The sequence below is a fragment of the Pleurodeles waltl genome, chromosome 8, assembly GCF_031143425.1.
Source record: "Pleurodeles waltl isolate 20211129_DDA chromosome 8, aPleWal1.hap1.20221129, whole genome shotgun sequence".
Classification (NCBI taxonomy): Eukaryota; Metazoa; Chordata; class Amphibia; order Caudata; family Salamandridae; genus Pleurodeles; species Pleurodeles waltl.
This window is the reverse complement of record NC_090447.1, coordinates 600,527,758-600,552,587: the sequence shown is the minus strand read 5'-3', so window position 1 is coordinate 600,552,587 and position 24,830 is coordinate 600,527,758. Positions and strand designations below refer to the sequence as shown.

At 40.3% G+C, this 24,830-nt stretch overlaps 1 protein-coding gene across 5 annotated transcripts in view; it reads left to right on the top strand.

The window, feature by feature from the left end:
• The window catches only part of TMCO3 (transmembrane and coiled-coil domains 3), a 612,636-nt gene that overhangs the window by 1,848 nt on the left and 585,958 nt on the right, over positions 1-24,830 (top strand). The gene's annotated exons all lie outside the window — the stretch shown is intronic.

Sequence of the window (24,830 nt, the reverse complement as noted above, 5' to 3'; positions counted from 1 at the left end):
ATGAACGTTTAAGACGTTTATATATCTTGGTGTATTTTTTTCATAGATTGATGTTGATATAGATAACGAGGGGCCTCTGCTATGGGACTTGATGATTTTTTACATTGGGATTCTGACCACATTACTTTTAATTTTCACAAGTGTTTGAGTAACATTTGTTTGATGAATATTTAGGAATTCAAACTTTCAGTGCTTTTGTTTGTTGGGTCTTGTGATTGATTGTTATAGACACTTTTAAACTCCAGTGATGAATCACATCGGCTGGGCGAAATAACTTAATATGACAAAAATACATTTATTAAATTATACTGTTTTGCATATATTAAGAGATGCATCAGTATTGAATAAACAAGTCAAACCAAAAAACGTTTTGAAAACTTTCACTTTTTTTCTCCAAAAGATATTACTTAACATGATAAAACTGTAATAAACTAAAATAACGTAATAATATCTCTCCTGCGAACTAAAGAAACTGAACATTCAGTTAGGCATTGAGAATAGATATCCATTGAAACATTTGGTTTATTGATTTGCCACGTATAAAAACATTTCCACCCAGATGTTAATTTAGAAATAATTCATAAAATTAGAAAAAATATAAAACTTATGAAGAAGAGCGAGCGCTACCAGTGGATCTAGTCATTTGAAGAAGTATATAGACCATGTGTTAGATTGACATGACTTTTGGCTCATAGTTGTGAGATGGCAATAAAATAGCTTTGAAGATAAATGCTTCATTCAAGAAAAAAATTGAAGAAAAGCTCAAATGAGATCAGAAGATATCTTGAGAAATTATTTACTTTTATGTGCATCATTTAAAAAAAACCTGACAATACATGTGATCTGTTTTGACTTGGAACATGGCTTTGTGATTGGTTTTGGCATGGTATTTGAACACACCTTTTGATCCTATTTGAATGTATTTTTTATACCTTCTTGGTCTTTCTGGTCGGGTTCTTCAGGTGCAATAGGTAAGTAAAAGTAAATATTTTTCTGGACCAGTATATTGGTAGTTGGCTCGATTTGTTAGTCAGTGTTTAGTTAATCTGCTATTATATTTGTGTTTGCATGTGTTCATATGGACTGTTAAATCTTCATTGGATAGACTCACTATTGCAGAGTGCAGGTGTGAGGAAGCTTGTCCATGTTCAGTTTTCTATCTATTTTAACTACTTGGTGTTAATATGAAATAGCACTGTAATTCTTTTACTCTTCATTAGCTGTTTTATTAATCTCCTGATATTTGTCAGCTTGAAAATGACCTTGATTAGTGTTTTTCACTTTCCCACAACGTCTTTTCTGTTTTCTAGACTATAGATACAGTCCTCTATAGTTCTTTGTAGAAGTAACCAAACACCATGGACTTTAACAGTGAATAGCCTGACAATTTACTTTGTTTCTTTGATTTTAAAGTTTGCTATGTCTTCCTTATATTTGGAGTGTGCATGTTATTTTAATGTTGTAACAAGTTGCACATTAAATACCCATGCCGCTTGCATGAAAATGGGTACTGTTTTTAAAATAAGTGATAGTAGACCTACGAGGCATTATTTGTGATAGTGCACCCTGTTTTGGGTTTTATTTACATTTCCAAATAACCTCTCCTGGAACTGATGCTAGAACTGAGGCACCCGAATGTATTACTGTCTTTGCCGAAAACAACTTTCTTGATGTTATTTTTCTGTTTCTCAAACAGTTTTATTCAGCAATCTCTTGTACTAGAATTGGACTTTTCAGGGGCAGCAAAAACCTCCAAAGTCACTCTTTTCTTGGCATCTGTGAACACTGCACATAACTTTCTTCTCTATTTTCTTATCGCCTCACCATCATAAAAAGGGATATTTCTTTCCTTATTAAGCTTAGATTAGATCACACTGGCTGGCGAATACAGCTCTTCATAATTCTCATGTGGCATATAACTGCAGCATTCTGGGATTGTTCCTACTTCTATACTTATTTATATTAATCATCAAACTATAACTAGCTTTGAACGGTTTATGGTTTCTTGTCATTATTGGCACACCTTACCATTAAGACATTTCTGGGATGCCTGCTATGACACACATGTAATTATGCCCCTCCCTACCTGCCTACATAGGTTCTTGTTTTTTTTAGTTCTGTCCTAGAAGTCACTTTAGCTATCTTGATGGCATCATATGATAAAAGGTTGATACATAAAGAATACATTCATGTACACACAGAGAGGGGCTTTGTGGCTGCCATCTCCACCCATTTGTCTGTTCAGCTGTCATTCAGTTTTTGCTTCCACCAATAGGTGGGCAAGCCAGCAAATTCATAGTGAGAGCCGAACCAGTGTCAAGCCATCAAAATATGTTTATGAAAATAGTAATTCGAAAGTTATCTAAACCTAGGATCAAGACTCTTTTAACATTCAAAAAGGGGTTGTATGAACTACACATGTCATTACCACACATGCAGTTACCCCGCAGTCATTACAACAATCCCAACATTACCAGTCATTCAGTTACAACAACATTTTTTATCACAAATGCCTTTACAATTAAAATTTCTTGTAGAAGCATGTTTGGTAAAGGTATATGCATGATAAAACTTTAAATGGTAAGCATAGTATGTATGTATGTGTGTCATCAACAGCCAACAAGACAGACCTCACTTGTCTCTACATAAATGAGGGGATTTGCTCGATAGATTTTTCTTCCTGAATGTCATATAGAGGCTGTCTTATTGGAGATACACTAATGATTAAAGAAATAACAGTGATTTTTTTTTTTGGGAGTAATTTGTTTTGTTGTGGTGTCTCTCTCACTTGGGGTGCACTTTTTTCACCATTGTGTCTTGTACAATTACTATAATTAGATATTTTATGTTTGAATGGTTACTGACAATAATAAAAAAGGTGTCCTTTATGCATTTGAGTACTGGTTGGAATGTAGAAAAAAGAAAAAAATGTTTTTGACAGATTTCCTAACAGTCTATAATTGAACATTGTTCTCTGATTAACTCAGTTGTAGGATTTTCTGCTTTAGTGTCTAATTTTCCTTAAGTAAGTTTCATGTGAATGTGTGATTCCCTAGGTAATTAGTGTTGTGCACGAAAAGTTTCAGGGTGATCTGTCAAGCGAGGGCCAAGAAAAAGGGGTGGGTGTGTGAAAAAAGTTTGCATTTCCCATGTTAATTCCCATAAGACCTTTAGACAGGACTATAGCCTGAACCACTGGACAGAGCACAAAATTTGGCAGAAAGCTAGCTTTCAGTACGGTGATTGTGCTTTCGCTTATTTGGTGTAAATCTGTTTCATAGTTTATGAGATACTAAAGGGGAAATAAATTTGTATATATAGTGCCATCACGACGAATGCATGCGACAGCAGGGGTATTGTGATTGGCAGCCCGCAATCTGACCAGAAAGTGGCGACTGCCATTTTGAGTAATGGGACATGGTCCCCAGGGCTGATGGAAGAGGTTGACAATTACTATAGTTAGCAGTTGTCTTCAAATGTTTATCGATTCCAGTATCACTCTTATAATACCTATACTGTAGACTCCTCATCACTGAGATGCACAATGTCATTAAGGTTACAGATACAAAGATGTGGATATGCACATAGATAAGATAAACATCTTCTGAGGAGGAAGAGAGACCTACAAGACACTGACCAGAATGATTTTAGACTAAAACATTGATAGGGGTAGCAGAGCTAAGTGATGGGCATGGTGGAAACGTTTTTGACAACACTGATATCCTCGGACACCTTATTTATTTCGATGCAGATGTGTTCAAGACACATTCAGCATTAGAAGTATATATTTAGAATACTGCAAAGTATGAAGATAGGAGGCAAGTTTCTAACCTGGAGTAAACTACCTCTATATATGCAACCTATGGCCAGAATTGCCATCAACAGCATATTGTTTCAATCGATAGACGTAAGATGAGATACCAGACAAGGTTGCCCCCGTCCCAGGTTATATTTGTGCTGAGGATGGAGCCACAATATGATGCGTGTGGATGATGTATTCATTAAAGACCCCTCAATTGACATTTACACGCCAATTAGGGTGTTTCTGCATTTTTGTGGGATTTCAGTTCTTAATGTTAATTGTGGTAAAACATTGCTGTTCCCTTTTTTAAGTTGGGATATGTAAATGTGCACTAGAGTACGCACTAGCAGAAAGTTCAATACCAAGGTATAAAAATACACAGAGACAATCATTAGAGAAAATTATTGGGTGCCTGTAACAAATCTGGTGGAGTGATGGATGCAGGTCCCCCTGATACCGGTTGCCAAAGCTGCATTAACAAAAATGCCAGTACTTCCAAAAATCTTAAACCTCTTTCATAATATCCCAGTCTACCTCACAGGTGTTTTTTTATTTTAATTTTTTTATACAATGCTACAATTTGCAGTGGATGGCTGTTGATTCTCTTGCCAAAATACCACTGCTACCCCTATTGCCAAATTGGATGATTTTTGTGACAGGAAATGCTGAGGTCTCCACATTGTATTTTGGGTCCTTTTTCTGTTGCAGGCACTAGGCCTATCAACACAAATGAGGTACCATGGAGACTTAGGGGAATGGTAGGTGATAGGAAATTTGTGGCTCCGTACAGATTCCTGAACTTTCCATCACAGAAATGTGAGGAAGATGTATTTTTTGGTCAACGTTTTCAGCTTAGAAGGGCTTCTCGGTAAGGATACCTGGCGAGAGCCACACAAGTCACCCCATCTGGGATTTACCCGGGTGTCTAGTTCTAAAAAATGTACAGGCTTGCTAGGTTTCCCTAAGTGCCGGCTGAGCTAAGGTTCAAAATCCATAGCTAGCCACATTACAAAACAAGACCTATTGGATTTGACAGTGTTTTTAGCCATGTTGCTGCGTTATAACATTTTTTTTTTTTTAAACTATGCTGCACGAAGCCAGTGCTGCTATATAATCTATACCAGTGGTTCCCAATCTTTTGACTTCTGTGGACCCCCACTTTATCATTAATGGATCCCAGGGACCCCCACTGAATCATTATTGGAATCCGGGGACCCCCCCACAGAGTCAGTACTGAAAGCTGTGGACTTAATCTGTTAATATTATTTTATTTTCTAAGTAGTCGCGGACCCCCAGGGGTCCCCGAACCACAGGTTGGGAGCCTCTGATGTATACTATAAAGTCCCTGTAGATCTATAATGTGAGGGCCACAAGTACAATTCTGAATTTTGCATGCAGGACCCCGTTCAAAACGGGTAAGCATTTCTTCACAAGTAATCAACCTGAAAGAAAGACAGTAATTCGGGTGCCCTGCACAGTTAACTTTTGTGCTACATTGATTTTTAAAGATATTCTGCAAAATGTGAAAAAAGTCTCTTAAAAAATTCCCATGAAGTATTTTATTAACACGCAGAACTGTTTTATCTCAGTAGTAGTACACCAGACTGTGGGGTCATTTTGAGTTTAGGAATGGAAAATTCCACCCGCCAAACTCCTGACAGGGTGGCCGCCGCCTACCCGGCAACCCCCTCACAGAGCTATTATGGATTTCCTGCTAGGTCTAGGGGGAAACAGCCTACAGCATTGTCTCTGGCTTGTAATCCAGCTTGGCGGCAATGCAAAGCAGGCAGTGAGTATTGCGATGGTGCTGGCCAGGAGGGCCCCTACACTGCCCATGCCAAGTGCATGGGCAGGGCAGAGGCCCCCTGCACCCATTCTCCGCCAGCCTTTTCATGGCTGTGCTACCGCCATGAAAACGCTGGTGGAGAAGGGGGTCCTAATACCCAGGGCAGCACTGTCCTGACAGATTACGTCCGCCACCATCTTCCAGACCGCCGAAATCCAACATCCAGACGGAGCTGGCTGTTTCCTGGTGGACAAACTGGTAGTTGTAATGTGGCGGTCCAGACCACCTCCGCCAGTGTGGTGGTCTATAGACTGCCACACTCATATTCACCCCCTATATCAGTGCAAGTATTTTCAAACATGAATTTAGAAACGTTCATGCTTGCACCCAGCCTGACAATGCCAATAGTGACCTAAGAGGCAAGTCGGTTAGTGCACTCTTTGGATGGCCCGGGATGCTATTCTACGTAGACATAATTTTAGTAAAATCAGATGTTGGAGAAGTTTTCCTACAGCGCACATCCTGAAGGTATGTATTTCAAGATCATATTATATGTAATGATAAAGAACAAGCGTTGGCAAAGCCTATCTCTGGATATGTGCCTTTCAGTGTAAGGTAGTGTGTAAGAAAGAAGACCTTTTGATAAATGCCCTCAGATTTACATGGTAGTATAGGTACCCCAGTTTCAGAAAAGTTACAAATAACCACTGCTCGTGTACCCTATATCTGGTGTCTATTTCAGAAATACATATGTTTCTTTGATCCCCATTTTTCACTCTTTATATTTTCCCACATGAATTGCTCTATACCAGGTACACAGTGAAAAACCATTGAAAGGTGCAGTTCAGTTGTTGGTTCCGGGTACCTTGTGTTCTTGGTGAACCTATAAACCCTATATATATTCCCACAACCAGAGAGGTCTAGCGGACGTAATGGTGTATATCTTTTGTAAATCTGCCTTCATGGTAAGAAGTTACTAAAGGATATGTTGTCACAAATGGCCATTTTTTCCTACGCATTTTCAATTTGTTTTTTAATTTCAACAGGTATATTCGATGGGAAAACCCCGCGGGATCTAAACAAATGACCCCTTGCTGAATTTCGAATTGTCTACTTTTCAGAAATCTATTGCTTTCCCAGATCACCCATGGGCTGCACCCTGATTTCCATCGCAAATTGGAAGTAGGTTGTAAACAGAAAACTAGGAAAAAGATCAAAACTGTGGTTAAAAAAAAAAAGGGTGTAGCATTCAAGGGGCAAAATGCCTAGCAGTGAAGGGTTTAAAAACTGCACACAGCTGCTCTGGGGACTTTAACCCTGTGGAGTGCACTGCTGTGTCATGGGAAATACTGAGAAAGCGTGCAGGGTTTGAAATACTGCATACATCACGTATGCCACTTGAAATTAATTCTGTGATTACCCCAACACTTGAACCTAAAGCATGGCAGCAACTTGTAAAGCTTCAAAAACTGCAGGTTGGAGATATGTTTAGGGTCATCAATTTACCTTCCTAGATGAGTGTGCAAACCCAAACAACAGATTGTCTTTATCAAATTTCCTCTGACATAGATTAAAACTTGAGTTTTGGAAGCTGCACACTACGTTTCCTCGCAAGCCACCAACATATTCTGCACTGCCGTATGTATGCACCACAGAAGATAGCTCACACAGCATATCTAAACTGTACACACTATCCCAAGTTAGTGAATTGCATTGCCCTTTAGCTGTCATGTGGTGATGTGATATTGATCTTGACCCTTGCTTGACATGCACAATGAAGATACTGTTGTGAGCAAACTAGTCAGATAATGGCAAATGTCAGACACAGAGTTCACATTCCACACCAGCAGAATCGCCAGACAGAGGACTTAGATTAGATGCAAGATGTGAGCACTACCAAGCAGATTTTATTTTTACACTGGGCGTGGTTCTGCCCCAAGATATTGAATTTCTGGGAGGGGGTGTTTGAAAAATTGTCAGAAATGATTCTGATGAGATTAATGCTTTCTCCAAGGACAGCATTATTAGGGTGCACACTACTGATTCCCAAGTTAAAGAAATTGGCAGGATTGTCGCTTTTAATGGGCAAAAGTATAGTAGAACAGAGCTGCTCCTAAGAATGAAAGCTGGGTAAAAGAATCGATGTATTGTAATGAACAAAGTTAAGTATCCCCTAAACTACTTCCCAGTCAGTAGAGACCCAGAAACATTTGGGACATACTTTGTGGCTACTTAATCTGGAAAGGGAACTTGCCAAATGTAAATTCTGATCTGCACAATGCAAGTGCGTGACGCTAAACCCTCCCAAAGCTACCAAAATAAGCATTAATTCACTCAACAGACCCTGAACTATGGACGTAGGGAGCAAGTTAGTATAGCACTTTATTTCGCTGTCTGGAAAGTTGTGAAGAAATAGAAATGATGGTCGGAACAGGAGGAATTACAAAAGGACGTGACATTCCTGTAATGGCTTATGTATGGAATACATGCTGCTCTTGTATATTGAAAATGACTATAACAGTCATTTTGGTGCCTGCTACTGTGATATCATGTATGTGTTTTGTTGATACTTGCAACAAATAAAAAAGTATTAAAAACTTAGAATCATTCTTGAAGCACCCCAGATTCTCTCCTGCACCCTTCTTTCCGTCTAAACGACAAAGCCATTTAGTCAACCAAGAGGCAAGGCAGGTTTCATGTACCTCCTTTATGTTGCACAGGTGTTCCTGCAGATGAAGCAACGTTTTAGTTCATTAAACCATGTAGAAGAGAGAATTTGGTACAACCCATCCCCAATTAATTTATTTGAAGGAGCTCATGAATGTGATGAGGAAAGAAAAGGAGGTACAATCAAAGTAATTGGGTAGGATCACTCAGTTTGATAAAGCAAAGAAGTCTGGCTTGATCACAGGTTCTTGGTATCATGTTGTGCAATTCAACCACAAGTTGGATATCTATTTATTCTTTTACTTCTAAAGTTAATGCTTTCTGTTTACATTTTTGCGGAGTTAAAACCGTATAAAAGGTGTGCATTAAATGCTAAATCAATTTGATACAAGAAGCCTTTCTGGATAAATATACAAAGTTAAATTACAGGGGTTAGTTTAGTGGTGATATTGTATTGTTATTGCATTTACACAGTGCTTCCTATCCCCGATAAAGCATAGAAGCACTTTACGGTGGATAGCATGCAACACCAGAACCCACGGTTGGTGATTAATCCTGTGGTTTGTCTTGGTTATTGGGATTAGGCTTGTGATCTCAAGGAAACAATTACATGCATTTACTCAAGGTTCCTTATGGGAGATAATCCATAAGCACCTTAGTTAAACATCCTCAAAAGGGATTTTAGTACCTGTGGGTTCTGATGAAGGGATTTAGCACCGCCCATTGACTCCACTTACCTTTCTCGCTTACTCTGGAAGAAGGATGCTATAGTGAGATTTCACTGCAAGGTTAATTGCACAAAGAGGCCTGTCGCTATTTAAATTCAAGAACAAACTTGAGCTGCTCCCTGTCACCAGAACAAGGATTAGGTGTGGGCTGCGGAACTGATATCTTTGTCAAATAGACATCAGGAGAATGGCAACATATTAGTGAAAGAATCCAAACCTCGGTAAAAAGAAATGAGTGAAACTGTTAATGCAGTTAAACAAGAAGATTCTTTGAAAATTGTAGTGCTTCTAAGTGAAATTGGAGCAAATCACACTGCTGTAATACATGTTGAGTTTACTAGAAAAGAAACCAAAAAAGCTTCATAAGTACTACAAACGCAAAGACATTTGCTATTGGAAAGGCCTCTCGTCCCAGTGCATCGGTTGTATTCATGCATACCTTGTCATACATCAGCCACCCCAAGACGAGAGCCTCCCAGAGCTGTCCCTTTTTAATGAACAGTTTTACTTAACATTGATATAGGTAGGATTTGCATCCAGGAGTACTACTAGTACTGAATGAGAGTGCATAATGATACCACTGAGCAGGACCAAGAGGAACCAAACTTATAGCAGGTGGAAGAGGGAAGCAAGCTTACAATCGCTAAGCTTTCTTTCCGACTTATGCTGTAACTGTCCTTCAAAGCAAAAGCAAACATGAAAGCAGCCATTACAGGAGCCAGTTACAAAACCAAATTTCACTTGATGAGGAGCAGATGTTAACTCGCTTAACGTCTGATAATAAATTGCTAACCTTTTCAATTGAGAAAAATGCAATCTCAGGGCTAAGGCTACTCTGCCTCGCTATCACTTCCAACACGAAAAGCTGCTTGGCATCACCAATTTTACTGATCTGCCGGGTTAATAGTAAAGCAGAAACAAAGATTGCTCCATAATAAGAGTCCATAAGCTTCACTCCTTAGATCGCTACTGATGGTATTCAGCAGTGCTTCATTAATCCCCCAGCTTCTCCTGATGTATCAAAAAGACTAGCTTTAGGAGTTGGTCGTCACCATCAGTAAGGGCGATTAGATGTTTAGCAAACCAACATGTTTGGGAGATGTAACGCCATTACACCTTATAAACTGACTTTCATAGCAAGGCTCATACTGTGCATGCTTTTTACATTTTAACTACCGCTTGTGAGCAGGGAAGCGTTCAGATGAACTGCATGGCTTTTCACTACCTCCCATCATCATAAAGACTATGATGACATAGACTAGACAGCACCTCTGGTGCAGAAAGTAATAGGGATGTCGGGTATTGAACAATGAAGTAAGCAGACAGCTCTGCTCACTTTGGGCATGAGGGCCCAAGAGGACCTCGAGCTGAGCCAGAGCAGGGCATCCAAGCAGAGCCCGGCTCGAGCCTTCATTGGCTCAGCCTCCTCTACTTCCACCCGCTACAGCATCCACAATAGGGCAATGGGGCCATTGGCTCCCTTGCACTGTGAGTGGTGGTATTTTTCCAGATCACATGTGCACATCCACATAAAAAGAAGTGCACTTTTGTGCCTGGGCTGGTTGGCCAATACTTTTACCTTGCTAATGTTTTTTTACTTCCTAGTCTTTATATTTTAAATTGTTTTTCAGTAATCTTTGTGTTTTAAATTGTCATCAAGTTATAGTAATTCAAAACTGGTAGTAACCTCTCATTGTCTTGTTACACCAATAAGAATCATATTTTCCTTTGATATGCTCCAAAACTCAAAAGTGTTTCTATATCTGTTCTAAGTTTATTGCAAGCATATGACTGCCACGTTTAGGTGGCAGTATGATTTTTTCTTCTTTTATTTGGGTGACACATGCTTGCAATAAAAATAACCATCACACCAGTTAGCCAAATCCAAGCCTATTGGTATTGCTATTCTTATTTCTTTAAGATTTTTGTTCCCTTGAGCTTTAAACTAGCTTTCACTGCCATATTATTACTGTGGACATCACCTGCCAACGTTTTATATGCATCACTTGCCAGAGTCTAACTTTGCTGTGGCACAGACTCATGTAACAGTTCATAATATTTTTCCCCGTTATAACCTATTGTGTACTAAACCTACTGTCAATATCTATCACTTCAGGGTGTTACATAATTCCCAGTTGTTTAGCAAAGGTGAAATTCGGGCATAATTAAAAAATTGTAATATATAAAAAAAATAAGCCCATGCCATGGATCTTTTTTGAGGTCCATTCTTTTAGCCAAAGAAAACCCATTAAAACACTTTATGACTGCTCTTATGCATGGCACAGTTTTCTGCCACAGCTCTACCCCACCTTAAAAGATGATGCATTTTACGTGACCCTGACTAGGTATGCCCTTTAGTTAAGCTCTACAGAGGGCCCTCCTCAGGAAGTCTGATGGCGAGTGAAGTTCCTGCACAGAATCCATTCAAACTTAATTTAACCCTTTCCAGAGAAAACAACGTTGTAATGTGCTCCAGAGAACTATGATGGTCACCTTTTGAGTAAGCTTTGTGCCTTGGATCTAGTGGCCTTCCAACTCCTGTCTCAATTGCAATCTCCTATCTCACTCAGGACTTAGCAAAGTCATATATAGCACATGACAGCAAGTAGAACTGTGACTAGCAAGAAGAAGTAATTAGAGAGAAAGGGAGGGCTGAGAGCAATGGTTCATCCTGGGCTGTAATGTCTGATGCAGATCCTACAATGAGGATAGGGATGGCATGGGAATTTGGGAAGCACTTTGAAGCTAACCTAGTTTCCGTAAAGAGTTTTTTTACTTGCCAAGGCTACATTATCCAGTCAATCTCAGAAGAGACTCTGGTAGGATTTTCGGGGGAGGGGGACACACTTTGAATTCAAGAGGTTCTGTTTTGCAGTGAGCCCCCATTCCCTCTAATGTGTTTTGTATTTGTAAAGCAAACTACAACACCAAGGGTATCTTGGTGCTGAGCAGGTGTGTGGGCCTAGCTCTACTTATGGTACATTGATTAATTGATAAGCCAGAACTTCACCTTCTTGCTGAATTCAAGAAGAGAGGAGGAGGCTTTGAAGTGGAGTAGGAGGTCATTCCACTGTTTAGGAGTGATGTAGGAGAACACCTGTCATCCTGATGGTTATGTGCATCCATGTGATGTGTGCCTCTAGGAGTCCTGTGGAGCAAACGTTTCTGGGTGGTTGGTGGAAAAAGATGCAGCTGTTCTAGTAGGTGGGGCATTAATGCCTTGAATGTATGTGCGAGGAGTTTGAACTAAGCGTGGTTGTGTTATCGGGAGCCAGGGGATCTCCTTGAGGTGTGGTGTAATGTGAGTTCTGTGTGGGAGGTTGAGGTCTGACTGCCGAGTTCTGGATGTTTTGTAGTCTTCTAATGAGTTGCTTGGTGATCCTTGCATGGGGGGTGTTCCTGTACTCCAACGTGCTAGTGACTAGGGAATGAGTGACAGTTTTTCTAGTGTTTCCCGCAAGCCATTTGAAGCTCTTCCTCAGCATCTTCAGGGTGTGGAAGCAGGATGTAGTGATGGCGTTAACTTTTGCGGTCATGTCCACTTTGCTTTCAATGATTTATTCTGAGGTTCGTGACATAGGGGCTGGGTGCGAATAGAAGTTCGGTTGGCCTGCAATTAGAATCTCATGATGAGATGTTGTTGCCGAAGATCACTACTTCTGTCTTGTCAGTGTTGAGCTTGCAGCAATTGGCTTTCATCCAGTTAGCAACTTTGGTCATGCAGGCGATGAACTTGTTAATTATGTCGGGGGTTTTGTCCGAGAGGTAAAGTATGAGTTGTGTTCCCCCGGGTTAGGAGAGGATGTTGATGTGTGCGCAGATGACGTTGTCCAGAAGGATCATGTGTGCGTTGAAGGGGGTGGGGCTGAGGGATTAACTTTGAGGCACTCTGCAGAGAAGTTTGTGGGCTTCATGGGAGTAAGGTGCCAGGCTGACGGCTTCTGTTCTTTCCTACCATTAAGAAGGGGCATTCAGTGGTGAGTGGGTCCTTGGATGCCAGTCTTGTGCAGGAGCCTGATAAGGATGGGGTGAGAGACCGTGTCAAAGAATGCAGAGAGGTCCAGGAGAACGAGGGCTGCTGTATCTCTTCTGTGAAGGATGTTGCAAATGTTACCTGTGGAGGCGATGAGTGGTCTTTCTTTACTGTTGTTGAGCCTGAATGTTGGGCTTCGTGGCATTGAGGAGCTAGTGGTTGCTGGGGTGGATGGTCGGGAGTCGGTTTATTGGTGACTGAAAATGACCCCCTGCCATTAAGAACATGTTCTGGGAACCTAATTTAGGCAGTCAGAATCTGGAATACCATTCCCATGTTCAGCTTTGAATAATAGAAATGTGTTTTTTAAGCCCTGCCCTAGCAAACTGAGAAACGTCGAAAGGGACAGATGTTTACAGTAATGGGTAATGGTACAGGGGTATGCCAGAGGCTTAAAGGACAATGGCATCTTTAGAGATGCTTCATAGAAGATAGATATGGTGGACAAAACTGTAACCGTAGAGGAGGCCCAACTACAAACCATGCTGCCACTAGGTTTGTTAGTAAAACATTTTGTCACATTCCTGCTTGTGGCATCAGTCTGCATACAGCATGGCAGATCATTTCAGCACAGGTGAAAGTATAAGATAGACTCCTACAAATCTGTTACACCCCATATCTTTTGTTGGGAGTATTTTTTACTCTTTCTGGGGGTGGGTATGGATGAGGTGATTATTTTCTTGATTGCCAACAGAGAAAGTTCTTGAAAGGGTTTTGTGCCAGAACCCCTCATTCCCTTTTACATTCCACTCCCAACCATCTTGAGTGAAGATTCCACCAGTCCCCTTTCAACCTTCACATTGCCACGGCCTTCACATAGATCCCTGTGGCTCCCTATCCCCATGTGGGTAACTACAAGACCTCATCAAGCTCTGCCACAGCTCTCAACTGAAAGTCCAAATACAAACATCGCTGCTTTTGTCCAGTGCTGAGAGCAGTGCAGCAGAATGACACAATCATGACTTTTTTTTATTTATATCTATGTATTAGGTTTAAACAGCCATTCACCATACATTTTATATTCATCTGTATTAGTATGGTTATTAAGTGAACCACTATACACATTTAAAGAACCTAAACCTATTCATGACAGTAACAACGTATGCCACTTTGGCAATGTCTGTACTTATGATTGACTCTGTTTGTAATGTGTGTGTATTGTCAGTCTAGTATTTAACTTTACTATGACTGCTGAACTTTTACATGCCAGTGTGTGCAGATTTTAATTTATTTATTGCATCATGAAAGCAGGTGATCTCTGAGAAAACTGGAGTAGCATTGTGTTCCATGGTGTGGTTAACCCTCTAGCTGTTGAATTGTGCACATTTTATTCCTATGAATTCTGTTTCAGCTTCAGACCAAAGTCTAGTTTGGAAATTCAGGTGGTCATAATGAGTTTGGCGGTCCTGCTCCGCCATGCCGGCGGTGGCGGTAACACCACCGATAGCATGGCAGAGCAGGACCGCCAAATTATGACCACGGAGGTGAATGGGCTGCAGAGCAGCCAGTTCACTGCCTGTACCGCCAGGGCTGTGGGACCACCGGGTCGAAGATGTACCATCTTCGGCCTGGCAGTCCACCTTATACAAGCCTGCCAGGAAATTCCTAGCGGAAAGGATACTGGGGACAGGAATTAACATTTCTGTTGCCAGTATTCAACTCCCCACCCCTGAAAATAGCCACAGCCCTCCTCCCACCACTGAACTCCATAGACACCACCCTCCCCAACCCCCCATCCATGCATGCACACACCACACACACATCCACGACTCCCCCACCCCGCTGGCACGCATTCAGACAGATGCATGCACACACGCACAAAAACACTCTCCCCTCCATTCAAACATACTCAAACCCCCATTCACGCACACAACACTCAACACCCCTCCTACTCCTCCTCCCCCCCTGTCAAACGATCACCTTACCTGCTTGCGGTGGTCGTCCGGGAGGGAACGGGGTCCATGGGGCCTGCTCCGCCGATTACCACAACTCCGCCACCCCGATTACAAAGTTGTAATACAGCAGGCGCTGTTGTGATGACATAGCGGTGCCAGCAGAGCAACCTCCACGAGACCGCCGACGTCCAATATGGCTGCTGGCGGCTCCCCGCTCAATTTATGGCAGAGAACTGCCAAGAGTCATAATATGGCGGTCTCAAGGCCGTCTTCACTGGCGGTCTCTTGGCCGGAGTGACTTTGGCGGTCAGCTGTTTTGACCACCGAAGTCATAATGAGGGCCCTAGTCTTTTATATTGGGGATCTGGCAGCTCTCCAAGTTGGGGCATTTTCTTTTGGGCTATTAGCATAGCTAGAGCTATTAATTTAGTTTCAGCTAAGGCAGACCTTGGATACAGCTTAACCCACCAAAAGAAAGGTTATGAGACTATTTTATAGTCTCATTACATCAGATAGTGTTGTAGTGACTGCTCCCTGACAATTTTTCAGCCCTGAAGAGGCCCGTATCATGGAAAAAAACAGACCATCTGACTTGCATCTAAGCAGTGATCTTGGACTGTTGAGTATAGTTTATGTAACCTTCTAAAAGTTAAATCGAGTTGGTGAAAACATACCGTATGGGACCTATTGACAGAAGCGTTTGTCTACAGAAAGTAGTACTATAGGAGGACTCTTTCACTTAATCTTGCATGTATTTTTCAGTCTGCCCTAAAATGTCCCTCCTCCTATTAGTTAAGGTGCAAAGAGGTCACAGTCCTTTCCATTTGTACTATCTCTATATGAATGTTCCAAGTTTCTAGTCCCTTTCATGTTTTGGGATCAATTCTCAAAGGGATGTAAGAGCACATAAAATACTACTGCAGAACAGAACTCTTACTGTTAAATTCTAGAATGCCTTTGTTAACAGGCCCCCATTATAGGAAATTCCTAGCCCCTTGTCTGCAAAGCTTGCCTTCTTCTCCTAATCATCGTCTGAGTGTCCATTTCAAATCTCTGTCAATAGGACCTTACATTATAGAATACTATTTGAGAAATTCCAGTTAGAGCTTTGTACAGTTGTATAATTGCCTTTTATCCTATCCCAAGAGCAAGTGTAGTGTGTAGGGCCTTATCAATGGGTGGTTTGGCCATTTCACTGCCCCATTTCATTTAAAAATTGTGTTAAGCGGGTGTATTTTAGGAATTGGCCATCCACAATAATTAATTCCCGCCCGACTTGAGCAAATTACATGTTTCCTTTCTTGGTTTAGTTGACCACCTTAGAAACCATCAATCCTGATGTGTTCTCTGGGATCTGATTATATTGCACAGGAACCTGACGGTAGAAGCTCTGGTGTATAAGCCAATATTAGTTTGGTCTTTTTAAATAGAGACACAGCATATTATGACCTTCGCTCCCAGATGCTGCAGAGATTTTCTTCTTGCTGGCAATGGTCCCTAGAGCGCTTTCTCAACCAATAAAAAAGTTTGTTGTATATCCTACTTCAACCGTTTCTTATGTCGCCATCTATCTTGCCATGTAACAAAGGAATTATGTGATATGCATTGTAGCCCAGGAGAAATAAGGAATGGCGCACTTGAGGTGTTACCATCTCTCAAGTAAAAAAAATAAAATAAAAAAAGGATTTCTCCCTGTTAATCCTTAAGCTTGGGGAGTAGCCAAATTTGTCAAAGATCCCCATAACTTCTAGGAAGTCATTTCTGTGTGTCGGCCATATACAGCAGTATGCCATCTGCATATTATTATATTTTGTTATTTGTGTTGTGAAACTGAAGTCCTTGCAACCCACCCTACCAGAGGCACCATCGCTAATACATATATAATGAAGACAGGCGGAGTAATGCTGACGGGTACTCCATTGAATCCCAGTTGTTAGGTTCCTTTCACCCCGTCCTTAGATCTTCTGTTAGTAAAGTGTGTCCCAGTTTCCATCAATTTTTAAAAAAATAGTCTCCAAGTTTCATACTTTTCAGGGTGAATTGGATAAATTGGCAACCAGTTATAACAAATGTTTTTTCGATGTCTATTAAAGCAACCCCTGAATGCCTCTTGAGAGTTCAAGCATGACATGGAAAAGCCTGCCTGGGTTAGGTAAGGATCTTCTATCTGATATAAACCATACTTGTCTGGATGGAGCAGGTTTGGGAGAACCAATAGGAGTTTAGTCACCAGTATCCTGTTCAATATTTTATAAGTATTTAATATTGATAAAGGGTGGTAAGAAGATCCATCAAGAGCCTTTTTGTTTGGGTTTTGGAGGGGCCTCTTTGAAGTCTGACTGAGTACCTTACTCACATGAGGTGGAATAATATTTTAACAAACAAACATGCATGCAAGGCATAGCATTCAGCTGGTAGGCTATCTGTGCCCAGGAACCTACTAGTCTATAGCAGCCCACATTTCCATGACGCAACGTGACACAACGTGACTGATAACAACAACAGCACAGCTTTATTCGGTTACTAATCCATCAAAGCATAAATACAGTCAAAATATTATAAGAGCATGGTAAAAGAATAATATAGAAATACAAAAATATAAGCATATAAGTAAAAGTTTAAGATACTATACACATAATACTAATTAATGAAAAGCTACCATTTAGAAAAATCTTCTTATGTGCCATAATGTCACAAGAGCTTACTAATACAAGTATAAAATATAAATATGTTAATAAAAGTTAAGATACTATGCCTAAGGTGGGAATTCGTTAAAGCTACTGTTTAAGAAAACTCTTTCTTATATGCCATGCAGCCATGAGGAACTTGCTAACTGCGACAAGCAAGGGTTTAGATGTATTACTTCTTAAAATTCTCATCGCTACCCAATATTGGGTCACCCCTAGAGCACGACAAATGGTGCAGATCCATTTGGTTCGAGGAGCAGAATAGACTGGACAAAAAAACAAAAAGTGCTCCTCGGTTTCTGGACTACCAGAACAAGCGGGCACAGATCAGACAAGGGAACAGACCCCCATTTACTGGTCAGGGATAACAGTGGAAGGCTCCCAAATCGGAAACGAGCATACAACCCCTTCCCCTGCAAATCAGGAATAAGGTCCAAATAAGGTTCAAAGTGAGGGATCGATTCAAAGTCCAAGAATGAGACAGTCAAACGGCCATCTAAATTGCTACGGATTAGTTCATTCCTTACGTAAGACCAATAAGAAGTTTTCACAATGGAACTGTGTGACTTCTCCAGACCCAAAAACTTGTCAACCCCAAAATGTGAAACCATTTGGACACTTGTTTGACCCATGGAATGGAAGTCACATTTGGTCTCTTCAAACGGTCATGGAAGGAATCTCTATATATGGCAAGTTCTGGTACCGTCCAAATTCTCACCCAAAATAGTAGCGGTTTTAGGATAATCAGATCCATTGCACGTTTGAAACCCAGATCTAGAAACAAAGGTTTTAGTGGGGTACTCTTTGGGCAAGCAACTAGGGCTCTGGCAAAATATTTTTCGCCACCAATATTTTGCTGCAATCTGAAAATCTCCATATTTCCGCACCGTAAGCAGCTGCTCCCTGTGCTTTGGCCAAGTAGATTTTGATAGCAGGAAAAAACAGCTTTGGACACAGAGCTTTTATAAAAGCACAGGATAGCAGCTGCTTGGTTTTGGAGGAGCCCCACACTCTTCCCAATCTGTTCCTCCCAAGCATGTTACTAGAGATCCTTACCCCTAGGTAGTCGATAGAATTAACCCTGGTCAATACAGACCCATCTGAACCAATTGTACATCTACCCCGGGGTCCTAGACCAAAGACCATAAGCCTAGTTTTGTCAACATTCAGCTCTAATCCATAATCCAGACAAAAGGATTTAAAGTGGTCAACTAGCGTTTGGAGTCCCACTGGGGACTTAGAAATAAGAAGGGAATCATCAGCTAAAAGTAAGATGGGTATCTTTTGGGAATTCAATGTTGGGTCAACGTTCTGGCAAGCAAGCAATTTAGGAACTACCTCGTTGATAAAAAGAGAGAACAGAAGTGGGGCCAGAACACATCCTTGGCATATTCCCCTGTGGATGGGAATTTTATCTGTCAGTTCACCTTGGTCACCCCACCTCACCTGTGCGTAGGTGTTTCCATGAAGTTGCCTCCGGAGTTCAACTATTTTGTAGGGTATTCTCTGCCTCAATAGTACTTCCCATAACTTCTTCCTTGGGACCAAATCAAAAGCTGTTCGCAAGTCCACAAACACAACATATAAGGGTTGTTTATCAAGGACTACATACTTCCAATGCAGGAGCACCAATCTAAATACCTGGTCTATTGTGCTAATTTGTGGGCAAAAGCCCGCCTGCAAGGGCGAGAGGACCTGATTGTCATATACTCAGTCTATCCAATAGTTGTTTGGCGAATACTTTTTGGATATTGTCAATCAAACTAATTGGTCTATAATTGGCAGGTAGATTGGCATTCCCCTTTTTATATATTGGAATAATTTCCGCACCTTTCCAGGTGCCCGGGATTGCACCCCCTGCAGCAATTTTATTGGAAAGCAAATTTATATACCAGGACCATATTGTCAACTCTGATTTATATAAATCCCCTGGGATCAGGTCCTGGAGCCTTGCCAGGTTTTAAAGATTGAATTGCTTTTGTAGTCTCCTCCAGGGAAAAGGTGATAATAGCCACAGATGCTTGGGGGTCCTGACTAATTCGCTTAAAGCTGTCACTAGAGATAGATCGAGGTGAAGGGGCAGAATCACACACGTTGCTGGTTAACGAGTCGAGGGGGGCGGCATAAAGTTGGGAAAAGTGGGTCACCCAAACCTCTGGTTGAATATGGTTCCTAAGGTTACTCCTGTTCCCCCAATATCTTTTAGATACCAGTTCCCAAAATAGCCTATTGTTTTTTACTTCGACTGCAACGAGTATGTCCCGCCAAACAACATCCTCCCATGACTTTTTTGCCTGCACTATTGCTTTTTTGTATGTACATCTAGAAGAACGAATTTCACACAGGGAACCGTCCATGATTGCGGTCTTGATTGCCAACTTGGCCTTAGCACAGTCTGTATTGTACCATGCATTGGCTGCTGTCAAATTAGGGGATTTAGATCTAGGCTGGACATTTTTGTAAAAAATGCTCTGCATCCTATTTAGAAATGACTCATGTATAGTAAGAATAGGAATACTACTTACTTCGTGATCAGCATAACCCGATATCTCATCAATAAAAGCTTTGTAAATCCCCGAAAGTAGATAAGGGTTAGACATTACCTTGGGCCAACATACTCTAGTGCAATTTATAGTCTGTAAAGGGGTAGGGACTTCAGACAACTGAGCGTGGGCGGACCTCCTAAATTCATCTCCACTTAGGGTAGGGAGTAGGGGATTATGGTCGCTCTCTGGTCGAACATCCACCTTGATATCATTTAGCATAGGCCACAATCTAATGTCCACTATAAAGTAGTCGATGGTACTAGAGGAGATACCTCTGTTAAATGTCGGCATCATGTCCAAATCAAATGGCACGCGTCCATTACATGCCCTGAGACCATGCTTTAGACATAGTGCGGCCAACTGAGTGGCCACTCGGGATCATGTACATAAACTAGTTTTCGTTAATTGCGGAATTCCCCACAGAACATGACTGATAACATCACTGTGCATAGATACTAAAGCCTCTCCTCATCAGTCCATTGCTCATTTGGAAGAGCTGTTGACATATTTTCGAATAAAAAAAAAAAAAAAAGTGAATGAGGCACCACATCATAGTGACATCAGCTTTCTATTCTAGTGGTAAACTCTGTCATATCTTAGTCTTCTGTCATCCTCATTAAATGGTTTACATCTCTTCTTTATGATCTCTGTCTGGTAACTGAACACCACTTCATCTAGGATATCATAATTTTTCTAGTTTCCATTTTTCGCTCCATTTTCTTATGTCCAGCTTGGCAACACAGCTATCTGCATGAGATCTTGTTACCAATGCTATAAAATAAACACAGAATGAGCTTATGTTCCACCCAGGTGAGTTTTACCTGCTTACCCCCTGCCCTTGGCTAAAAATTATGTATCATTCTACGTTTCAGGAAGTGCTTCAATTGGGAAAGCATGTGGGAGCTGTATTACATCTAAAAAGTGCATTGTATCATAATGCTTATTGTGACATAGACTTTTAACTCCTATATGCATTCCATACAGCAATAATTCCTTTTTGCTACTTTTTCCCAACACCGACAAGACCAGTAGGGCAGCCATTAATGTGATAACCTACATTTGTGTATGCAGCACAAATTAATAACATTTGCCATTGTTTGTTTTACTTCTTTCTTTCTGTGAATGTTCTGTTTTATACTTGCCAGTGAAATGCACATTAAAAAAAAATTTTGGGGTGCTGTTCTCCAAGTGTTTAGATTGTGCATCACTCAAATCCTTAACTACTGGGAAAATATTAATCAGCAACCATGGGGGTATGCAGTTCTGTCTCTAAATGCCTTATTAACTTGGTTGCATCCGACCACATAAATTATTTTATTAGTAGTTTTTTTTATTTGATGGGAAGGTCCACTAGACATTTTGACTATTTCTCCCTTTTAGTGACATCTACTGTGTCTGCCGTGTTAGATCCCTTAATTTGTTTACTAGCCAACTCCCCTTTTCTTCTTCAACATTACAATTTTGTAGGAGAAACTAGTTTAACATAGGTAGACTTTAAACACAGCAGTTACCCCACTAGTGCTAAGATATAACCCAAAAAGCTTTGAGAGTTACTATGTCATGATGTCATCAACTTTGCTAACATGGGATCAAACACTACTCATTTTAGTCCTTCATTCCTGCTGAATTTGAATAAATCCTAGTTTGAATGTTTGCGTGGAGGTTGCTCCCATGCTAGAAAATTTTATGTCACTATGTTGTGGCTCAACAAATCAGGTGTTTATATATATTGTTTTCCTCTTTCCCAAAGGCATATGTATGAGGTGTTAATATGACCAATCATTTGTATTTCATCAACTTTTCGTTCTCTGCCTTGGAAGTTGTTGACGCCCAAGGCGAAAATTGTCAACTGTTAAACTCCTTATTTGCGACAATTATACACGTTATTTTTTTTTGTCTTGTACTAATAATAGAACATTAAAGTACGGTGAGGTTCTTATTTCTACAGTAGTGAATGCTGAAGATTTAGGAAGCTCTTCTCTTTTGTATGATGGGTGAAGTTCATGTGATTTTCTATAGCAGACTTCTCCAAGTAGCTTGTGAACTACTGATAGCTCTCTGCCTACCTTTGAGTAGCTCTCCTGTGTGCATCCAAGTAAATTAGAAGCTTTTGCTTCGTCAAATGTATATATTTATCCCAAAACTGAAAAGTGTTTATTCTATACAAAAATGTGCATATTTTCTGAACACATTAGAAGCTGTTTTGGAGAAAAATAGCACAATTTCCAAAATGCCTTTAACGCTGAAATTGGAATGATAAATCATGTGACACTGGGAGGCTTGTTACTCATAGTATTACATTGGTGCCACATGCATTGCAGCTGTGGCTGATATGTTTCACCTATGTAAAGGCGTTCCAAAATGACAAAGCCTTTTTTACGTTATTGGAGGCAATCCTGCTTGGTGCATTGAGGTTAGCACTGCTGGTGATCTTGTATAGCATGGCCACTAATAACATTGTGTCTGATGTGGTCACTATTACAACATGAATAACCGTAGTAGCTCCGGATTATTTTGATTTGAACATAAGTATCTTTTGTTACAGAAAAGTCTGGAGACTACTTTCCTGTGTGTAGTAAAAAGTCTGCAAGACTGACCAGAATCGAAAAGCAGCAAGCACTCCTGTGGCTGAATGTTAAATTTTGTTTTACATTTACATAGGATACTAAAAAATAGAAGTGCTTCAAGGTGAATAAATAGTTAATAAAGGAGGAGAAATTATGTGTCCTCTCTTGATTAGCCTTCCGAGTTTTACGTAGCACCTACAACAATGAGGGTGTGGTTAGCTATTGTATAATAGCACACCCTGGTTTCTAAGAATAGTCCTAATGGTCGGGTCGGTTAATGCTAAACCTAAGTTTGTTATTAAGAAGACTGCCATGTCACTTCAACAGTGAGTGTTACGGATTGTTTTATATCTTTCTACTGATAAAGTTAAAGGCATTTCTGTAGTATGTAGGGTGTAATGCCAATTATTTTTCTAAATTGTTTTTATGATTTATTGTTAAATATTAACATCAGGGGAGTTATGCTTTTATTCAGATTATTGTCTGCTTTATATTCCAATAATTCTGTTTTGACTTCGAGTTTTGATGCTTTTTATGTGAAAAAAGTTATCTTTAACCCAATTACAAATAAGTTACAACTTCAATATTGGCAAACTCTGGACATCTAAGTGGTTCCTATTATGTTACTCCTTTCATCTCAAAATATGTTCTCTCAGTTATTTTATAAAGTCTGTACCTCCATTTCCATTTTTGGTGGCTGCATATTTCTTGGTCCTAGTAAAGTCCCCTGGAAATTGTGAACTTCCAATTATGGGTGCTCTGCAGCAATATTTCTGAAAGCAAATCGATATTAACATCAGCTGGTACACATTAGTGATGTTCCCAACTAGCTATCAGCATGTGCCCATCCTTTTCTCTCTAACTGTCTGATGATCTCAAAGTCACATTCTTGGTAAGCATGTCTTGTTGTGTTCATGTAAACCAAAACAGTAGTGCTGTGCTCTTGGCTAATTGTTTACTGGCCACCTGAAATGGAATGTCATGTGTAGTATCAATAACTTACAAACGTTTTTAGCAAAAAATAAAAAATGACGGAGGATAAACATTTCTGGCAGTGACAAGCCATGGAAACATTATTCACCTTTCGGAGTTAATGCAGTGAAAATAGAAGATCATACATTCCTACTTCTTAGGATAATACTTTGAGACCGTAACAGAACTATAATTTCCCCAAAGTTTTCCCCTCATTAGTCACTGGAACCCAGGCTAAGAGCACATCTTTACAAACGATTGGCAGCGACATTGGGCGCAGAAATACCTCCCCTTGTGGAAGTCATAAATCCGGTAAAGAAAAGCCATCAGATCTAATGGGTTACCATGATCTCATTAGATCTTTTTATTCCTCATGATGTATCTCAAGGCTCTTACCGGGTGCATATGGCCACATATGGATTTAACAGGGTATGGGTGTAGTGCTCAAAACTGCCACAGCAAGCAAACTGGGATCGCTTTCTATAATGCTTCTTGCCAGCCCCTAGAGCAGCAGTTGTTAACCAGTGTTCCAGGGACCATTGGGAGTACAACGCCTACTTAGGAGGTCCATGACTGCTTTGAAAATTTATATTAACAGGTTAAAAATTGTAGATCAATAAAGACTCAAAATGTAAAAATTGAAAATTAAAAAAGATTCTGTAAATATGAAGGAATTCGAAATTGGGGGCTAAATATTGAGTTGGTATCCCCAGATTGATTCTTGAAGGAGTGCAAGTAAACCAAATGGAATACAGTACTGATGATAGGTGGTCTCAATTGAATTTAGAAAAGCTCCAATCTTCCCATTGCAATTGTTTTAATTTCATTTTTCTTAATATTTGTTCGAGAATTAGATATAATATTTCATAATTTGTGTGATTGAATGCTTGTGGCAATATTTTGGTGTATTGTTTTGCGGCTCAAATCAAAATTGCTTGGGCTAGGATGTCCGGCTTCCAGTATTGACTCAATGGGTGCCCCTTATTCCAATAATGATGAAGTATGGGTCACAGGATTCCAGTGAAGATTTTAAATGTGGTCCACAGAGGTCTAAGGGTTAAGAACCACTGCTCTAAAGTCTAGACAATAGAATATTGTATGTCGCCCTGGTTTTACAATATGCTTGTTTATATATTTTTTATACCAC